The sequence below is a fragment of the Ovis aries genome, chromosome 6 (genome assembly GCF_016772045.2).
Source record: "Ovis aries strain OAR_USU_Benz2616 breed Rambouillet chromosome 6, ARS-UI_Ramb_v3.0, whole genome shotgun sequence".
Classification (NCBI taxonomy): Eukaryota; Metazoa; Chordata; class Mammalia; order Artiodactyla; family Bovidae; genus Ovis; species Ovis aries.
Window position 1 is genome coordinate 21840387 of NC_056059.1, and position 21109 is coordinate 21861495.

The window sequence follows — 21109 nt, forward strand, 5'->3', positions numbered from 1 at the left end:
AATTAGAGACAGCTCTCTTGTTATCTATATTAACTATAAATTAATTTAACATTAGGAAACTTGCTAATATCCTGAGGTTTTAGGTATTTTTGAAAATTCAAAATGTGTTCTAATAAAGAGCTTTGTATACAAATAAAAATTTTATTTCATCTTATTTTATCTTTGACTAGCTATGTAGAATATATTATAACTTGAAAATATTTTACATTCTAGAGCAATGTCCATTCCAGCATGTTTTATTTTTATTTTTGTCATTGAACATTTAACATGACACTTTCTAACTATATCACTGTCCTCATCAAAAATATTATTTACTAATCAGAAAAAATTTTGATAGCACATTAAATTATGCAAAAAAATAGAATGCTTCAATTTCTTCAGTGAAAATATTTTATTATTAAATTCTTAATACACAAAAGCCTAAATATTTGGTTTTGCTCATTGTGTTCACAAATATCTATTCCATTATCAGAAACTTAGAATGCAATTTCTGATTTTTCTCTCTTAATAAAAAATTCTAATATCATTTCTAGTGTGTAGTACCAGAAAGTAATAGGAAGAGCTAATAATAAATAACACTAAAAAAGCATGGGCTTTAGAAATAATTCTGTATTGAGTTTTTCATAAAAACCCAATTGTAATCAAATAATCAGAGTATAGTATTCCTGTGACAGACAAGACCTAAACCATAACAGATAAGAAGATAAGCATTTTCCAACCAGCAAAACATGAATGCCTTGTAGAGCACTTGTGGAATGACTGAAGTCACCCAGAAAAAAATAGTATCTATCTCTAGGAACCAGTTAGGTTTAGGTAAGGAAGATGTAGGGTGGCTACAGCTATGATTTTAGTGTAGAAAGCTTAAAATAACATTTGAGCAAACTAATGCATAAAGTAGTTATCTGGAAACACAATGTTAGGAATCAATCAAGAAGCAAAGTGATACTGATATCTGATAAGATTTCTGAGGCAACATCAAGATGAAATATAGCAACCCGGAGCTTTAACAATATGCTAAATATAGAACTCAAAAAAAAAAAAAGTCAACTCTGTCAAATGTGCTGTGTGTTATTGAAATTGATTGTAAATGAAAAAAAATTTTAAACAATGGAACCAATAATTAGTCCACAGATTAAAGTGCTAATTCTAACTTCTTTGGGTACCTTTTAAAGGATATGGATTTCCATAAAAGAGTATGAAGAAGAATGAAAGGAGTATGTAGGAAAAAATTACTTTTAAATAGTTCTGAAACCTCCAACATCCTCTGACACTTAACATACTAAAGAAAAAAAATTGTACAAAAATCTTCCTTGTGTTAATTCATACTTTCTTTATTAAGTCTGTAAATGAAATCATGAGAAATCCTTTTATAAGACTTTTTAGTGTTATTAATATTTATTTTACTGATATTTTAGTTTAAGAAAATGTTACATATAGGAAGTTTCCGTTAACTGCTTAACTTTAATTAATATGCTAATTTTTAATAAATTTGATGGCAAAAATTTTTACTCTTATTTTACCTAAGGCATGAAAAATCAAACTACAAAATTTAACACGTAATAAATATGACTCCTATTAACAGAAGTAACAAAAATACAAAAATGAAAATAAATATAGTTGAAGATGTTTAACTTGTTTCTTCATAACTTAATGAAGAAAATTATGAAACTTTATTGAAAGACATTAGAGTCCTAAATAAATAGAGAAAAAATAAATTCATTGCTGAGAGACAGAAAACTATAAAAATATCTATTTTTCTCTAAAATGATTATTAGAATCAATACAACTCCAATTAAAATTCCTATTATTTTTTAGATCTTGACAAACAAATTCTAAAATTTATATGGAAGAGCAAGGGACCAAAAATAGCATGAATTTTCTTCCTAGACATTGAGACTAATAATAAAGCTTTAGTAATTAAGACAGCCTTGTCTTAATTGGAAAAGACAGCTGAGAATCCAGAGACATACTCAAACCTTTATGGAAATCCATTGTTCCACAGACTTGGTACTGCCAAGTCCAATAAATAAATATCCAATGCTGGAATAACTGCTAAAAAAAAGAAGCCGGAAACTGGAAGGAGACTATATAAAATAAGCAAAATGTGGTAGTTTCTAAAATACATATATACTTCTTTCATATTAATAAGATTAAAAAGACAAGGATGCAATAAAAATTATTAGGGCAACAACTCTATTAAAATGGGAAGATTTGGACAGAGACTTTAAATGAGGATATTTACAAGGCCAAAATACATGCTTAATTAAGTAAAATTTTATTACCAAATTTCATGGATGTGCAATTTTTAAGAATCTCATTGTTCTGAGAATTATACCACCTTACAAAGAAAAATGTAAGCAGTAATCTCCTTTCTGAAAAGCAAACTTGAAGAAATATATGTGAAAATTCTACTGAGAAAAAAGGCTAAAAAACAGAAAATACATTTTATCAAAAAATGTGATCCATAATGACAGGTCATTTTAAAAGAGGGAAAGTAAGGATTTGGATTTTTTTTGTATATATAGATAAAGTCTTTTAAAGACTTTGAGGGCCAAAATGTCATTCAGTTCAGTTCAGTTCAGTCGCTCAGTCGTGTCTGAGCGACCCCATGAATCGCAGCATGCCAGGCCTCCCTGTCCATCACCGTCTCCCAGAGTTCACTCAGACTCTCGTCCATTGAGTCCATGATGCCATCCAGCCATCTCATCCTCTGTCGTCCCCTTCTCTTGCCCCCAATCCCTCCCAGCATCAGAGTCTTTTTCAATGAGTCAACTCTTCTCATGAGGTGGCCAAAGTACTGGAGTTTCAGCTTTAGCATCATTCCTTCCAAAGAAATCCCAGGGTTGAACTCCTTAAGAATGGACTGGTTGGATCTCCTTGCAGTCCAAGGGACTCTCAAGAGTCTTCTCCAACACCACAGTTTAAAAGCATCAATTCTTCGGCACTCAGCCTTCTTCACAGTCCAATTCTCACATCCATACATGACCACAGGGAAAACCATAGCCTTGACTAGACAGACCTTAGTCAGCAAAGTAATGTCTCTGCTTTTAAATATGCTATCTAGGTTGGTCATAACTTTTCTTCCAAGGAGTAAGCATCATTACCTATGACTTAATCCTCTTTACGAGCTGTTTATCTTTCTAATTTGGTATTATACCCAAGGAAAGAATCTATTTTTTGGTCTCTTTCCATACTCTCTTTTCTTTATGGGCAAGTCTTCCTAACTCAAAATAGGGGCAGTAGACCAAGGACAGGAGCAGTGATAGAACAAAACAAGTATCATAAAGACGTTCTCTGAAAGCTTAAAAAGTCCTGGTTCCAGCAAAAGACAGACAGCTCACCACAGCCGAGTAATAAAGGACTATTTACAAAAGTTGGTACAGGGTATAGGGAAATCAGAACATATGGTGTAGTACCTCCAGGGATGATAACACCAGAAAGCTGTTACTACTGACTTCAGTCCTAAAGAGTGAGCAGAGAATACAGTGTGTGCCAGGCTGCCCAACAGGAGCTGTGGTGGAGACAAGCAGCCAGCCCACTGTGGCTGAGCAAGGGTTCTCCCAAGCCAACACCTCGTTCATTTTCCCTTCTTCTAATCTCCTACTCAAGCTCCCAGTTGAGGCCAGGGAGCAAAGGAGCCCATAGACAGAAGACAGCTGCCTAGTGTGAAGAGAAGGGTGGAGAGGGGAGAGGGTCTCTGGTGCACAGAACAGTAGAAAAATAATACAAGGTGTATCAAAATACCACTGTGTGGCAATATAGGGGCCCTGGTGAAATTAAGCACACTGATGGAATTGCACACCAGGAAGAAGTCTCTTCTAAATGGAGTAATCGAATAATCAGGGACTATTTCAAAAATGAAGCAGTACTCTAGAGACAGAAAATAGAATGGTGGCTGCCAGTGGTTGGGGGAAGGGAAGGGAGAGTTGTTAAATGGGTATAATTTCAGTTTCGAAAGATGGAAACAGTTCTGGAGATTAGCTTCTCAACAATGTAGACGTAGTTAACACTATGAACTATATTTTCAGTGTGTTAACACTTAAAAATAGGTTAGATGGTAAATTTTATGTGTATTTTATCACAGTTTTAAAGGAGGCAGTATATTTTAGTTGGATTTCATTAATACGGTGCAAGCTTTACTAAGTAGAAATGGAAGAATAAAGAGGAGATGGAATAAAGAGCAATCCAAACACAAGACTTTCGGTTCAAAGCTGAAGGGGAAAAACATATAAGAACTCCTGAGTACCAGCTGCAAAATTTCAAAGGAATTGAGAAGAAAACAAAATACACTTTTCATTTTAAAAGATTAATGGGGCAGAAAGTGAAGTCACTCAGTCATATCCGACTCTTTGCGACCCCATGGACTGTAGCCTACCAGACTCCTCCCTCCATGGGATTCTCCAGGCAAGAGTACTGGAGTGGGTTGCCATTTCCTTCTCCAGGGGATCGAACCCGGGCCTCCTGCATTCCAGGCAGACGCTTTAACCCCTGAGCCACCAGGGAAGCCCAACGGGGTAGAGGGCAGAATTTTCTGTAATACAAGCAAGTGTTTTATATTGGTGTGAAAAACAAAAGTATCAGCCATAACGACTCTGAAAATGAATTTAATCAGGGTTTCAGGTATAAATAACTTAGGTTGTTTAGTTAGAGGTTAAAGTCTCAGGCAAGGGTATTAACTTCCTATTGCTCTAATGAGAAAATACCACAAACAGTGATTTAAAAGAACACAAATTTGTTATCTTACATTTCTGGAAGTCATAAATTAAAAAAAAAAATTATACTCAAAGGGCTAAAATCAAGATGGTGGCAGAACTTCTGGAGGCTCTAGAAAAGAATCCATTTCCTTGCCTTTTCCAGTTGCTAGGGACCATTTTAATTTCTTGGTTTGTGGCCCCCTTCCTACTGCAAACACAGGAATGGCTGATTGAGTATTTCTCACATTACCTCCTTCTATTACTGACACATCTCCCTCTTCCATATTTAAAGGATGCTTGTGATTACCCTGGGTCCACCTAGATCAAATCCAGGAACTTTAAGGTCAGTTGATAAGCAACCCAAGTGCCATACCTGCAACATTAATTCTCCTTTGCCATGGCATAACATATTAGGAGGTTCATAGGTGAAGATGTGAACAATTTTGGGTGTGGGGGCACATCATTCTGCCACCAATAGCAAAATTACATAAGAAAGGTTCAAATTATTTTGCTTCCCTAAGTGTTTCGTTAGTGAAGTATTTATCTAAATACAGCTACATTTTTACTGTCTATTTGAATTGCTCTGCAGTCACTAACAGAGAAGGCAATGGCACCCCACTCCAGTACTCTTGCCTGGTAAATCCCATGGATGGAGGAGCCTGGTAGGCTGCAGTCCATGGGGTCTCTAAGAAAGACTGAGCGACTTCACTTTCACTTTTCACTTGCATGCACTGGAGAAGGAAACGGCAACCCACTCCAGTGTTCTTGCCTGGAGAATCCCAGGGAAGGGGGAGCCTGGTGGGCTGCCGTCTATGGGGTCGCACAGAGTCAGACATGACTGAAGTGACTTAGCAGCAGCAGTCACTAAGTAGATCAAAAAGGGTAGCAAAGAATAAAAATTGAGTTTCTAAACCCTTTATCACACAATGCTGAGCTGGAATTTAATCAGAAATCACGTTCCTTCAGTTTTCACTTTTGAGAAAATTCCTAAACCTGTTCTATAGGTAGCCTTTATATCCACAAGAAAAAAGAAAGAAAGAAAGAAAAAATAACATGCCTCAGTATGAGGCATGAGTATGAGTATGAGTTTCCAACATCTAGAAAAACAATTAACTATATTTGCATACCAGATGAGCCCTTGTGTCATTACACCACTGTCTTGCAACTGGATAGAACTTTGCAGATTACAACAGCTTTTGTGTGCATTGTTTTGCTTCAGTCTTTGGACAGATCAGGAAATACGGCTATATTAAGATGACTTTCTGGGGGGGAAAGGTTTGCCTTTTAATGGATTGTTGCTGCTTTGCTACTAAAATATGGCTTTCAGATTTAATCACCTTGAAGTAAAATAAGGAAAAGGATATTCATTAGAATACTTAGCCCATGCTTGTGGCTGGCTAGAGTGATCTTAGTCAGTTGAGATGGGTTTGTAAGACTCCCAAGTTTCATGACTGAATAATAGACAGTATAATATTAATGGTGGGTATAGAAAGTATAATATTAATGGTGGATAAGCTCCAACCTCAGTCAGTTCTATAGAGGTAGCTAATGCTTTTTGAACAACTGCACTATCTGATGGAAAAAAAAATAGGTGCAGATGCTTTGATTAAGGTTTTCTGGAAAAACAGAACAGATATTAAACTTAAGACAAAAAGAAGATACTGCTGCTGCTAAGTCGCTTTAGTCATGTCTGACTCTGTGCGACCCCATAGACAGCAGCCCACCAGGCTCCTCCGTCCCTGGGATTCTCCAGGCAAGAACACTGGAGTGGGTTGCCATTTCCTTCTCCAATGCATGAAAGTGAAAAGTGAAAGAGAAGTCACTGAGTTGTATCCAACTCTCAGCGACCCCATGGACGGCAGCCTACCAGGCTCCTCCATCCATGGGATTCTCCAGGCGAGAGTACTGGAGTGGAGTGTCATTGCCTTCTCCGAAGAGGATACTAATCTTTAGTAATTTAGTAGTCAAGGAACAAGTGACTATCAGAGCACGGTTCAGGGAAGCAAACCAATAAACTAGCTCCTTTTTATAAAAAAAAAAAGGAGAAAATAACATTTTATTATATTGATAATTTAAAGCAGAAATGTGTATATATACACACACACACAATGTATGTGTGTGTGTGTATATATAGTCTATCATTGGCTAAATTTCTATTTTAGACCTTGAAAATTTTTAAGGCTAATTGTATATTCCTCCTCTATTTTACAGATAAAGATTCGGACCTGAAGAATTTAGAGGTATTTTCAACATCATTAAGCTGGTTTGACAGAGATAATGACATTTTTGAGAGTTTATTAAGTGCTAGACAATGCAGTACTCTATATGTGGGCATGCATGTGTGCAAAGTCACTTAGTTGTGTCAGACTCTTTGCCCCCTATGGACTGTAGCCAGCCAAGCTCCTCTGTTCATGGGATGCTCCAGCAAGAATACTGGAAGGGGTTGCCCTTTCCTCCTCCAGGGGTCTTCCAGACCCAAGGATTGAACCTGCTTCTACGTGTCCTGCATTAGCAGGCATGTTCTTTACCACTAGCGCCACCTGGGAAGCCTCATGTTTTATGTTCATTAGTTATTTAGAGTACTGGAGTGGGGTGCCATTGCCTTCTCGGAAAAACTAGGTAATGGATACTATTGCTACTGCCATTTAGTAGATGAGAAACTAATGCTCAGAAAAGCTGTATAAAGTAACCAAAGTCAGACCAATAGTGGTAGATACAGCTATGAATCAGTTTTGTCTGATAGCAATGCCCATTCTCCTACATATTCATATATTGTTCAGATCCCAATACCCAATTTCCATACTTTACCCATTAAACTACATGAAAAAAAAAATCATTCTACGTTGTTAAACATCAAAAATAACTTAAATTATTAAAACTTAGCTATCCTTTCAAAATACTGAGTGATTAACAGTGAGAGAATATATATTGAAAATACTACTCTATAGCATTAAATATAAATTGGAAGTTTTTCATACTTGTTCAATTACAGCTCAGTGAATAAAATAACCAAACTAATTCCTTCTTAGAAAAGAAATAGAAAATAGTATCCCATTATATGGATAATTTAAAGGAATATGTGATAGAGTCACTGAAGGATAGGTATTCAGGTAATAATTGAGGCAGTAGTTTATAAAAACATTTATTGAACTTAAAAAATAAAAGTCCAGGAATAAAGTTACCAAATCAATTTCAAAAGTACATATTGTCTCATATTGTCTCACTTTTCAATCTGTATTGAAGCATTGTGCATAAACATTAAACATTTCTGATATCACATATGTTGCCTAAGACCAATGTAACACTTCACTGTGGTCTATCCACAAGGTTTTTGAGCCTTGGTGTATGGACTCAATAATTCTTTGTTATGGGGGAAGAGGAGGGAGGCTTTTCTAGGAGTTATAGAAGGTTTAGGAGCATCCCTGGCACCTAGAAGCTAAGTAGTACCCTTCTTCAGTTGTCACCATCAAAAATATCTCCAGACATTGCCAAATGTCCTGAGATGGGGGACAGAGGCTGTCCATAATTGCTCCCAAGTAAGAAGCAATAATCTTTAGGAATGAGGTACATAGTCCAGCTCCTGCCCATGTATACTTCTCTGCTTCTTGTTCAATTCGTTCTAATCCCGCAGATCCTTCTGTCCTTCATATCTAGCACAGATAGCCCCTTGAGAACCAGGACCTAACTCAGCATTTCCCATACTTTATGCATTCCACACATTACCCAGTAGTACAACCCTACACTGTAGGCTCAATTTCAATGTCCATTCTACATAAATGTGTTGTTAAAAAATACCCTCTGGAATCATTACTTTCTCCTCTCCTTTACTTTTATTTCATTTAATTACTTTGTTCCTATGACTGCTATACACTATGCAAGAAAATAAAACAAGTCACACCAAAATACTGCACACACAGTAGGCTGCCCTGAGTAGGCATCCCTGTTCTAGAGGATCTTAATTGTTCCTTCTCTTCCCTTTTCATTTCCACTCACAGCAGTTCCTTCCTACATTTTAAGATCCAGTCATACCTTCTGCTGTTATCCTGCTCCCCCTGGTTCTTATTCTTATTCATTTTAGAAGGTTAAAAAAATCAATCATTTCTTATTACAGCTCTTTCTTGGAACTCTGTTGTCTCTCAAAACTGTTACATATCTCTACATTCCTCCTCTCCCCAAATCATTTCTTCCAAAACATTGTGGAATTTCTCCCGAGAGAGAAATAATTTCATTTCATCATTATGAACCAGTATTATTTCATTTACTGAGTTTGCTTTTCTAGAATCATAAAATTAAACAACAGTGAGGAGAGGATTAAAATAACACTCCATTTATAAACACTCCTATTTTCGTCAGTGCCTACGTGAGTCCTTTGTTTTGTATTATAATATGTAACTATGCCAACAATCCTCTGCACTTGATTATGGCCTGAACTTATTCCTATGAGCCTCACAGACAAAAGTCCCTTTAGTCCATTTTACTAAAGCCTTTTTTGCAAGCTTGAATGCACTTAACACAGGGGAAGGAAAGAGCATTATTCAAAGCAAAGCAAGATTTGAGTGTGGGAATGGGGCAGAGGGTATAGAAGCAGAAGAAGCTTAAAATGGGAAGTTCATTCATTCATTCATCAAAACTTCACTGGCCACCATAAGTGCACCAGGGCCTGGGTGCTGGGAACACATCAACAATGAAAGTTGGGGATATCATCAAGGATTTTTTACACAGTGCTCAGAAGCTTAGGTTTTTTCTTCTAGATGTTAGAAACCATATAATGGTATTAAAGAAAGAACGTGTATGATCTCATTTTTATAAGCAGTGGCTATATTGTGGAGCAGGAATTGGAACAGAAAAGATTGTAGTAAGACAGAATAGTAAAGTTACAATTTATACAGTCGCTGTAAAGCACCGATGAGAAGACCAAACAATACTGTGGCAATGAGACTGGAGCTGAGAAATGTTTAAAAGGCACACATAGTAAACAGAACTGCGTGATTAAATAAATGATGGGGATTTGGGAATACAGGCAAATTTTTTCTTAATTCCCACATAAAATTAGGAAAAGGATTTAATCCACTTGAATTAAACAATTTTACTAACCATTTAATGATCATACACCAGTAACTAGTACAATTTTATAATACCTTAAATTTTTAAAATCATGAAAATCATATTAATGGATTCAATGGAGGGGGTTAGTAATGTCTTATTTATTTCCACAATTCATGACAAGAGAGAATAAATGTTAACCAAGAGTAAAATGAAGATGCTTTCAGATAATTGGCAGCTATTTGGGAGAGAATTAAGACTATAGTCACTAATGGTGATATTATATCCTGATCTTAATTATTCTATATAATCAAATCAAGCTTCTCTTTTTCTCCTATATTTTATAAATAATTCATTAGCAATAAAAACCATCATTGAAACAAATTTTCTCTAAATGCCTTCAAAAATTATACACTATCAAATAATTTTGCCCACACCTTAATTATGATTACCTTGTTTTAGCTAATTTAAGTAAATTTGGCTTTTAAAGTTTAAAATATACATACTACTCATTATTTTCTCAAAGATGTAAGCTTTTACCCTTTGACTTTTAAACACCAAGTAGCTCAAGAATAATATTAATACAGCAGACAACTATGAATATAGATGTCCTACAAAATTGAAATTCTTATACCTAACACTGCCTTCCATGTGTCACATACTTCCACAGGCACTGTCTTATTTAATCTCCACAACCATCCTGAGAAGGAGGGTCTTACAAAAGAAGAAGCTGAAATTTCTAAGAACTAAGTTATTTTCCAGATCACACGATTCATAAATGGCAGAAATAATCATTTCAAGTCTTGTACCATTCTATACTACCAAGATGTCATTGAAAACACCAATATTGTAATGTACAGTGATATGGTAACAGCAAAAATTGAGGGGAAAAAGGAGTTCCAGAAGAAAAATGTAACAAATTAAATGGAACGCAAAACGATCTCCTTTTTTGGTGTGTGGGAAATACTCTGCTTTCCTGCAATCTAACATGCAGTCACTATGAGGGCCTAAACTGGGTCATTTTTATTGCAAGTTTACAATCATCTAACTTATTACTATGACCCTCCAGAACCACTTAGAGCAGGAGCTTCTAGACTATCTTTCAATAAGATAATAGAAATGTTCTTCAGAAAACATTCTTTTCTATGCTGTAGAGATGTCTCAGAGCATATGGCCAGTCCCTGGCTTAGTTCCAGGTTCTACCTTGCAGTTTAAACCACCCTCTGAAGAATTAATCATCAATATTGTTAAAGTGCAGATGGGGCCCTGTAGGATAGAGGAGGCTGAGTAGAGTAGACAAGTTAATAAGCTAGGAAAATACTGGCTGATACTGGTATTCTTGCATACTCACAGGCAGGAAGGAGAACAACAGAATTACCAAATGTTTACCAACGTTATATATTTAACAAATTAAATAACATAAAGTAAGGAAAAATTTTTTAATATCTCTTCTTTTCATAATAAAAATAAGATTTGAAAAGGAAAAATGAAAATTTTCCCCTAGTATCTATATAAGAAGTAAAATACTTTATTATTATATTCATAGCAGGAAAATTCTCCAAAAGATTAATGTAAAGAAACAAAGTTACGGATGGCCAAGAGGCACATGAAAAGAGGTTCAACCTCACTAATTATTAGGGGAAATGTAAATCAAAACTATAATGAGGTATCACATCACATCTGTCAGAATGGCCATCATCAAAAAATCTACAAACAATAAATGCTGAAGATGTGGAGAGAAGAGAACCACCTTACACTGTTGGTGGGAATGTAAATCAATATAGCCACTATGGCAAACAATATGGAGTTTCCTTAAAAAACTAAAATTAAAACTATTAATACCATATGACCCAGAAATCCCACTCCTGGGTATACAATTCCAAAAGATACATGCACCCCTGTGTTCAATGCAGCACTATTTACAGTAGCCAGGACATGGAAGCAACCTAAAGGTCTAACAACATAGGAACAGGTAAAGATTAGGCACATATATACAATGGTATATTCACTTCAGTTCAGTTCATTGCTCAGTCGTGTCTGACTCTTTGCGACCCCATGAATCGCAGCACGCCAGGCCTCCCTATCCATCACCATCTCCCAGAGTTCACTCAGACTCACGTCCATCGAGTCAGTGATGCCATCCAGCCATCTCATCCTCTGTCATCCCCTTCTCCTCCTGCCCTCAATCCCTCCCAGCATCAGAGTCTTTTCCAATGAGTCAACTCTTCTCATGAGGTGACCAAAGTACTGGAGCTTCAGCTTTAGCATCATTCCTTCCAAAGAAATCCCAGGGTTGATCTCCTTCAGAATGGACTGGTTGGGTCTCCTTGCAGTCCAAGGGACTCTCAAGAGTCTTCTCCAACACCACAATTCAAAAGCATCAATTCTTCAGCGCTCAGCCTTCTTCACAGTCCAACTCTCACATCCATACATGACCACAGGGAAAACCATAGCCTTGACTAGAAGGACCTTAGTTGATAAAGTAATGTCTCTGCTTTTGAATATACTATCTAGGTTGGTCATAACTTTTCTTCCAAGGAGTAAGCCTCTTCTAATTTCATGGCTGCAATCACCATCTGCAGTGATTTTGGAGCCCCAAAAAATAAAGTCTGACACCATTTCCACTGTTTTCCCATCTATTTCCCATGAAGTGATGGGACCAGATGCCATGATCTTCGTTTTCTGAATGTTGAGCTTTAAGCCAACTTTTTCACTCTCCTCTTTCACTTTCCTCAAGAGGCTTTTTAGCTCCTCTTCACTTTCTGGCATAAGGGTGGTGTCATCTGCATATCTGAGGTTATTGATATTTCTCCCGGCATCTTGATTCCAGCTTGTGTTTCTTCCAGTCCAGTGTTTCTCATGATGTACTCTGCATATAAGTTAAACAAGCAGGGTGACAATATACAGCCCTGACGTACTCCTTTTCCTATTTGGAACCAGTCTGTTGTTCCATGTCCAGTTCTAACTGTTGCTTCCTGACGTGCATACAGATTTCTCAAGAGGCAGGTCAGGTGCTCTGGTATTTCCATCTCTCTCAGAATTTTCCACAGTTTATTGTGATCCACACAGTCAAAGGCTTTGGCATAATCAATAAAGCAGAAATAGATGTTTTTCTGGAACTCTCTTGCTTTTTCCATGATCCAGCAGATGTTGGCAATTTGATCTCTGGTTCCTCTGCCTTTTCTAAAACCAGCTTGAACATTAGGGAGTTCATGGTTCACATATTGCTGAAGTCTGGCTTGGAGAATTTTGAGCATTACTTTACTAGCATGTGAGATGAGTGCAATTGTGAGGTAGTTTGAGCATTCTTTGGCATTGCCTTTCTTTGGAATTGGAATGAAAACGGACCTTTTCCAGTCCTGTGGCCATTGCTGAGTTTTCCAAATTTGCTGGCATATTAAGTGCAGCACTTTCATAGCATCATCTTTCAGGATTTGAAATAGCTCAACTGGTATTCCATCACCTCCACTAGCTTTGTTCATAGTGATGCTTCCTAAGTCCCACTTGACTTCACATTCCAAGATGTCTGGCTCTAGATGAGTGATCACATCATCATGATTATCTGGGTCGTGAAGATCTTTTTTGTACAGTTCTTCCATGTATTCTTGTCACCTCTTCTTAATATCTTCTGCTTCTGTTAGGTCCAGACCATTTCTGTCCTTTATCAAGCCCTTCTTTGCATGAAATGTTCCCTTGGTATCTCTAATTTTCTTGAAGAGATCTCTAGTCTTTCCCATTCTGTTGTTTTCCTCTATTTCTTTGCATTGATTGCTGAAGAAGGCTTTCTTATCTCTTCTTGCTCTTCTTTGGAATTCTGCATTCAGATGCTTATATCTTTCCTTTTCTCCTTTGCTTTTCACCTCTCTTCTTTTCACAGCTATTTGTAAGGCCTCCCCAGACAGCCATTTTGCTTGTTTGCATTTCTTTTCCATGGGGATGGTCTTGATCCCTGTCTCCTGTACAGTGTCATGAACCTCATTCCATAGTTCATCAGGAACTCTATCTATCAGATCTAGACCCTTAAATCTATTTCTCACTTCCACTGTATAATCATAAGGGATTTGATTTAGGTCATACCTGAATCATCTAGCGGTTTTCCCTACTTTCTTCAATTTAAGTCTGAATTTGGCAATAAGGAGTTCATGATCTGAGCCACAGTCAGCTCCTGGTCTTGTTCTTGTTGACTGTATAGAGCTTCTCCATCTTTGGCTGCAAAGAATATAATCAGTCTGATTTCGGTGTTGACCATCTGGTGATGTCCATGTGTAGTCTTCTCTTGTGTTGTTGGAAAAGGGTGTTTGTTATGACCAGTGCATTTTCTTGGCAAAACTCTATTAGTCTTTGCCCTGCTTCATTCTGCATTCCAAGGTCAAATTTGCCTGTTACTCCAGGTGTTTCTTGAGTTCCTACTTTTGCATTCCAGTCCCCAATTATTCAGCCATAAAAAGAAATGAAATTGTGCCATTTACAGAGATGTGGTTGAACTGAGAGACTGTCACACAATGAAGTCAGAAAGAGAAGGACCATCAGCACAAGGAGACTGAGAAAGAGGAAGTAGTGTAGAGAATCAAGTTTTTAAGGAATGAGTGGTGAATCATATTGAATGCTGCTGAATGGTAGAGCAATATGAGTACAGGGAAGGATCATTGAATCTGGCAATTTGGTCGTTATTAGTGATAAGAATGGGTTGATGAGAGCAAAAGGCTGGTGAAGAATGGAACAAACAAGACATCAGTGTTTTGAAAACTTGGAGTAAAATATTTAGGGAAATATGAAGTCAAGGAATAGTTTTTTTAATGAATGACATAAGAGCATATCAAGTAAAGATGGACGTAATCCACTAGAAAGGAAGCCTATTGTGATACAATTAGTTCAAAGGGTCTAGAACACTTGAGAGAAGCTGGGGTCTGTATCACACACAGAAGCATTGGTCATGAAGGGCTTAAATGGATGATAAAGAATATGACTCATATTCTGTTATCAAAATGGCGTAACAGCTATGGAGCTAAGAAGATGAAATGGACAAATTCTTAGAAAAAGACATACTTTCTAAAATCAAAAAACAGTACCTGTAAAAATGACTTCTAAACTAGTTTGTCTAACTCCCCCTAGCAAGGTACAGCCAGCAAGGTACAACCCAGTTAATACCCTTGAAGCACAGAACACTGGGCACAGTACATTTTTAAAAGAAAAGTGTGATATCCCTCTACTCTTCCATCCCTGACTCGAGGATAAAAGATGATTACAACTTCACATTCTCCCTTGGGATGGAAATGACTAGACATGCTTATAATGCTCAGTTCAGTTCAGTCGCTCAGTCGTGTCCGACTCTGCAACCCCATGGACTGCAGCACACCAGGGCCCCCTGTCCATCACCAACTCCCAGAGTTTACTCAAACTCATGTCCATCGAGTTGGTGATGCCATCCAGCCATCTCATCCTCTGTCATCACCTTCCCCTCCTGCCTTCAATCCTTCCCAGCATCAGGGTGTTTTCTAATGAGTCAGCTCTTCACATCAAGTGGCCAAAGTATTGGAGCTTCAGCTTCAGCATCAGTCCTTCCAATGAATATTCTGGGTTGATTTCTTTTAAGATTGACTGGTTTGATCTCCTTGCAGTCTGAGTGACTCTCAGGAGTCGTCTCCAGCACCACAATTTGAAAGCATCAATTCTTCAGCACTCGGCCTTCTTTATGATCCAACTCTCACATCCATACACGACTATTGGAAAAACTATGGCTTTGACTATATGGACCTTTGTTGGCAAAGTGATGTCTTGGCTTTTTAATATGCCATCTAGATTTGGCACAACAGGAAAACATTGGACCATATCAGTTGGCTTTATCCAATAAATTTATTTTAGATAAACTTATTCTGTGTACAATTTGGGCTTGAAAACCTCAGTGATCTGATACACATATACAATGAGGAAATGAAAGTAGAAATTCTATTTTTCAAAGATACGCTATAGATTTTATACAAAATAAAAGATTTTTTTTAAGTTTTACCCAAAGCAAATCAAACACAAAAGGAGATTAATATCAAAGATTGGCAAAGTAAATGTTACAAAGAACTACAAAATTAAATCCCAAATGTACAAGGTTTGATATTAAAGTTCCAGGTTCTCCTGTGACATTTGAAAATATTAAACACTTTTAACAGTGTGTATGATAACATTTACCAACTTTTATTCTAACCTAAACATTTTTTAAATAGTTAAACTGCTTATGTTGCACCTTAATGATACCATCAGTGGTAGTTCATAAACTCTAGAATGTTACATATATGTATAATAATAAAAAATTCAGAATTTGTATATTATTTCTGTCTTGAGACTGTACTAAAGCTGTTCACTTAGCATTGTCTAATTTAGACTATTTAACATTTACTATAGAAGATAAAGTTTGTTTGTTGCACAGTTCAAAAATACTTTCAAAAAAACAAAACATTGTGAATCCATCTTAGTAAAATTTTGCTCTTCTTTTAGATTTAGGTTGACAGTAACCCAAAAGAGCAGATTAATCTTGAAGATCAGCTCCAAGTAGAACTTAATAAGGGGTGTAAGGCACATCTTTCCTTTGAGCACACTTTTTTCAAAATATGCCAGATTTGGGAGATCCAGCTAATATATATTTTTCATGGAAGTCTAGACCAGAAAAGCCATTATTTTTTCAAATATCTCAATAGACTAAAGAATTAGATTATATGTTCATTTAACAGAAAAAAATACAGTATTTTATAGACTGTAATATGTGTAAATATTCTTTATGTCTAAAATGAGAACGGGCAGAATTGAAAAAGAAGTGAAAAAATTGTTAGGACATTATGTATTTATTCATTGATTCATTTATTTAAAAAATAATTGAGTATTTTAATAGCTAGCACAAAATGCTATAAATTATTAGTGGGAAGAGTATAAGAAAGTTGAAAGGAATCATACAGGAAAGGAAGAGGCTAAGAAATCTTGTCTACTCCCTCAAACCTCTGAAGTCTCAGCCTTTCAGACAGGAAATACATGCTTGAGGCTACTGACGAATTGTTTACTTGACAATATTTATATGTCAATAACAGCTACTTCTAAACGAATGATCTGGTGTGTTTTCTTGCTCAGCTCAGGGTCTAGCATTCTGAAAATCTATTTATGTTTGGCTGAAAGCATCTTCAGCATTCCAGAGTATCAGGAAAGGTTTATACCAGTAACACATTAAAGTGGGAATGCAGACTAATTGTTACTTAATACTTCCTCAGCAAGAGGGCATAATACAACCATCAAAAGGTCATAATAATAACAGATCAAAATAATTACAAATCAAAAACTCAGATTCAAAAACACAATAAGTGCAATAAACCTGTTTTAAAATATAATGTACTTTATACTAAAGGGTGAGAAAAAGTTGTAAAGAAAGTTTATCAGAGAGCTATAAAAATATTACAGTTTGGAAACCCTATACCTTGGGTTTCCAAAGATTATGTGAGCTGAAAATTTTCAGCCTGAAGAGTCAAAGGTTGGGAAATAACTATGCTTTAAAGTACAGTACACAGAGTCTTTAAAACAAGAAATGGCAGGCATTCACTTGTTGCCATTCCCAGATGACAGCACGCATTTACCTTCTATAAACAAGGCGTGAACTCAGTCTAGACATAGTGCCCTCTGATGGGGTAGCTCTCTATAATCTCTTCTGCTGGCACTGGAGGCATTTGAGTTTGCAAACTGTTTAGGATCTATTAGATTAGCTTTAAATATTAGAAAGAACTATTCTGAAACTGGTGTTTTGAAATTAATTTGGATAGACAAAGAGAATTGTTTGTTTTATATTTATGACCAAAGGAAAACATAATAGGATTACGGGAAAACTTCGCTGTTTTCATTTTTCCCATAAGAAAAGGAGAATGCTTTAATCACCTGTTAAGAGAGTATGGGGAAAGGGGTGAGGGTAAGGTTTAAACCGTGTCTTACTATTTTAATTATTTTTAAAAAGTCAAGCATAGGTGAAATAATTTCATATCTATTTAATTTGCTAATTTGGTATACAAGAGATACAATTCAATATCAAACAACAAACAATCTGATTAAAAAATGAGCAGAGAACCTGAATATATATTTTTTCCAAAGAAGACATACAGATGGCCAACAGACACATGAAAGGCTGCTCAATATCACAAATCATCATGGAAATGCAAATCAAAATCACAGTGAGATACCACCCTATATCTGTCAGAAAGACTATTATCAAAAATACAAGAAATACACTGTTGGTGGGAATGTAAATTGATACAGCCGTTATGGAAGATGGTATAGAGATTCCTTAAAAAGCTAGGAATAAAACCACCACATGGCCCAAGAATTCCACTCCTAGGCATATACCCTGAGGAAACCAAAATTGAAAGAGACACATGTATCCCATTGTTCATTGCAGCACTATTTACAATAGCTAGAACATGGAAGCAACCTAGACGTCCATCGACAGATGAATGGATAAAGAAGTTGTGGTACATATACACAATGGAATATTACTCAGCCATAAAAAGGAACACATTTGAGTCATTTCTAGTGAGGTGGATGAACCTAGAACCTATTATACAGAGTGAAGTGAGTCAGAAAGAGAAAGATAAACAACATATTCTAACACATATATATGGAATCTAGAAAAATGGTACTGAAGAATTTATTTACAGAGCAACAATGGAGAAACAGATAGAGAATAGACTTATGGACGTGGGGAGAGGGGAGGAGAGGATGAGATGAATGGAAAGAGTAACATGGAAACTTACACTTCCAAAGGTAAAATAGATAGCCAATGGGAGTTTGCTGTATGGCTCAGGAAACTCAAACAGGGGTGCTGTACCAACCTAGAGGGGTGGGATGGGGAGGGAGATGGGAGAGAGTTTCCAAAAGGGAGGGATATATGTACACCTATGGCTGATTCATGTTGAGGTTTGACAGAAAACAGCAAAATTCTGTAAAGCAACTATCCTTCAATAAAAAATAAATTAATTTTAAAAAATAACAGAATAGATAACAAATGTTGGCAAGGATGTGGAGACAAGTGTACCTTCACACACTGTTGGTGGAACTATAAATTGAAGCAGTCAATATAAAAAACAGTATGAAGTTTCCCTGAAAGAAATTAAAAAAAGAACTACCATCTGATCCAATAATTCCACTCCTGGGTATTAATCCAAAGAAAATGAAAACATTAATTCAAAACTACATATGCATAATCAGCATAATAATTTCTGCCACCCTTATGGCAGAAAGCAAAGAGGAACTAAAGAGTCTCTTGATGAGGGTAAAAGAGGAAATTGAAAAAGCTGGCTTAAAACTCAACATTCAAAAAACTAAGATCATGGCATCTGGTCCTATCACTTCATGGCAAATAGATGAGGAAACAATGGAAACAGTGACAGACTATTTTTGGGGGTTCCAAAATCACTGCAGATGGTGACTGCAGCCATGAAATTAAAAGATGCTTGCTCCTTGGAAGAAAAACTATGACAAATCTAGACAGTATATTAAAAAGTAGAAATATTACTTTGTTGACAAAGCCCTATATAGTCAAAGCTATGGTTTTTCCAGTAGTCATGTATGGATGTGAGATTTGGTCCATAAAGATGGATGAGCACTGAAGAATTGATGCTTTTGAACTGTGGTGTTGGAGAAGGCTCTTGAGATTCCCTTGGACTCCAAGGAGATCAAATCAGTCATTCCTATGGGAAATCAACACTGACTGTTCATTGGAAGAACTGATGCTAAGCTGAAGCTTCAGGACTCTGGCCACCTGATGTGAAGAGCCGACTCATTGGAAAAGACCCCAATGCTGGGAAAGACTGAAGGCAGGAGAAGGGGATGACAGAGCATGAGATGGTTGGATGGCATCACTGACTCAATGGACATGAGTTTGAGCAAGCTCTGGGAGACTGTGAAGGACAGGGAAGCCTGGCGTGTTGCAGTCCATGGGGTGGCAAAGAGTTGGACATGACTGAGTTACTGAACAACAACAATTACAGTAATGGCCTTTAATGAATGACACTTCCTTGTACCCATGTTCTTAAGTCCCTCCCACAGCCAGTGACAACATGATATGTTTTGGTTGATGCTGTGCTGTGCTGAGCTTAGTCACTCAGTAGTGTCCAACTCTTTGAGACCCTATGGACTGTAGCCTGTCAGGCTCCTCTGTCCACGGGGATTCTCCAGGCAAGAATACTAGAGTAGGTTGCCATGCCGTTCTCCAGGGGATCTTCCCAATCCAGGGATCAAACCCTGGTCTCCCACGTTGCAGGCAGATTCTTTACCAGCTGAGCTACCAGGGAAGCCCTTTGGTTGATGAGACATCAGCAAATGTAATACAAGCAGAGGTTTTAAAGATCTTTTGCTTTCTCCATCTTGGCTGCCTTGCTGTACATTGGGAATCCTTCTTGCACCATATAAAGAAGCCAAGCTAGCGTCTTTGACAATGAGACTGTGTAGAGATGAGACAAGTTATCTCCTCTGAGATCCTTTAGATCAACCAACCCCTAACCTAACCACTTGCTGACTACTGTTGCATGAATAACCACTATGAAACCAATAGAAAAACCACTCAGTTGAGTTTACTTCCCAAGTCCAAACTGCTGATCGATAGAATCATGAGCAAATGAAATGGCTGTTTGTTAAACCACTGAGTTTTAAGATGATTTGTTACAGCATAATAAATAACATATGTATGTTTTGCTCTCCACTATATCACCAATAAGTAACACAGTATTAATAAACAAATAGCACAATAAATATTTTTAAATGAGAAAATGATTAAATTGATGATGAGGATGTTTCTAGTTATGTCTTCTTAAAGGATGCTAATGTTATAATAACCTGGACATCAGCTAAGGTTGACTATATTTGCAAGCTCCTTAATAAATATAAAGAACTAAAAACCATATTTTATATCCTAAGGAAGTCAAACCTCACCAAAAATGTAGATTTCTGGGATACAAGATCTCATGGTTATGCTTTTGTTGTCTTTAGCCCTGAAAGACTTCATCTAATCATGAGCATTAATCTTCACTGGGATTACACACGAACACCTACACACACAGACTTACAAGCACACACACATGTATGCCCAGAAGCACACATACATATAGGCACACATGTACTTTGCAAGATAGAAAACACTCACACAATAACATATATACATATGAAATGGACTTTAAAAAATATAAAAGGATCAGAAGGAGGTCTCAGTAAAAATCCTAAAGTTCTCTATTAGATACTGTTCTCCTCAAAGGTCATTTCTTTTTTTTTTTTTTTTTTAATTTTTTTTTAAATTTTAAAATCTTTAATTCTTACATGCATTCCCAAACATGAGCCCCCCTCCCACCTCCCTCCCCACA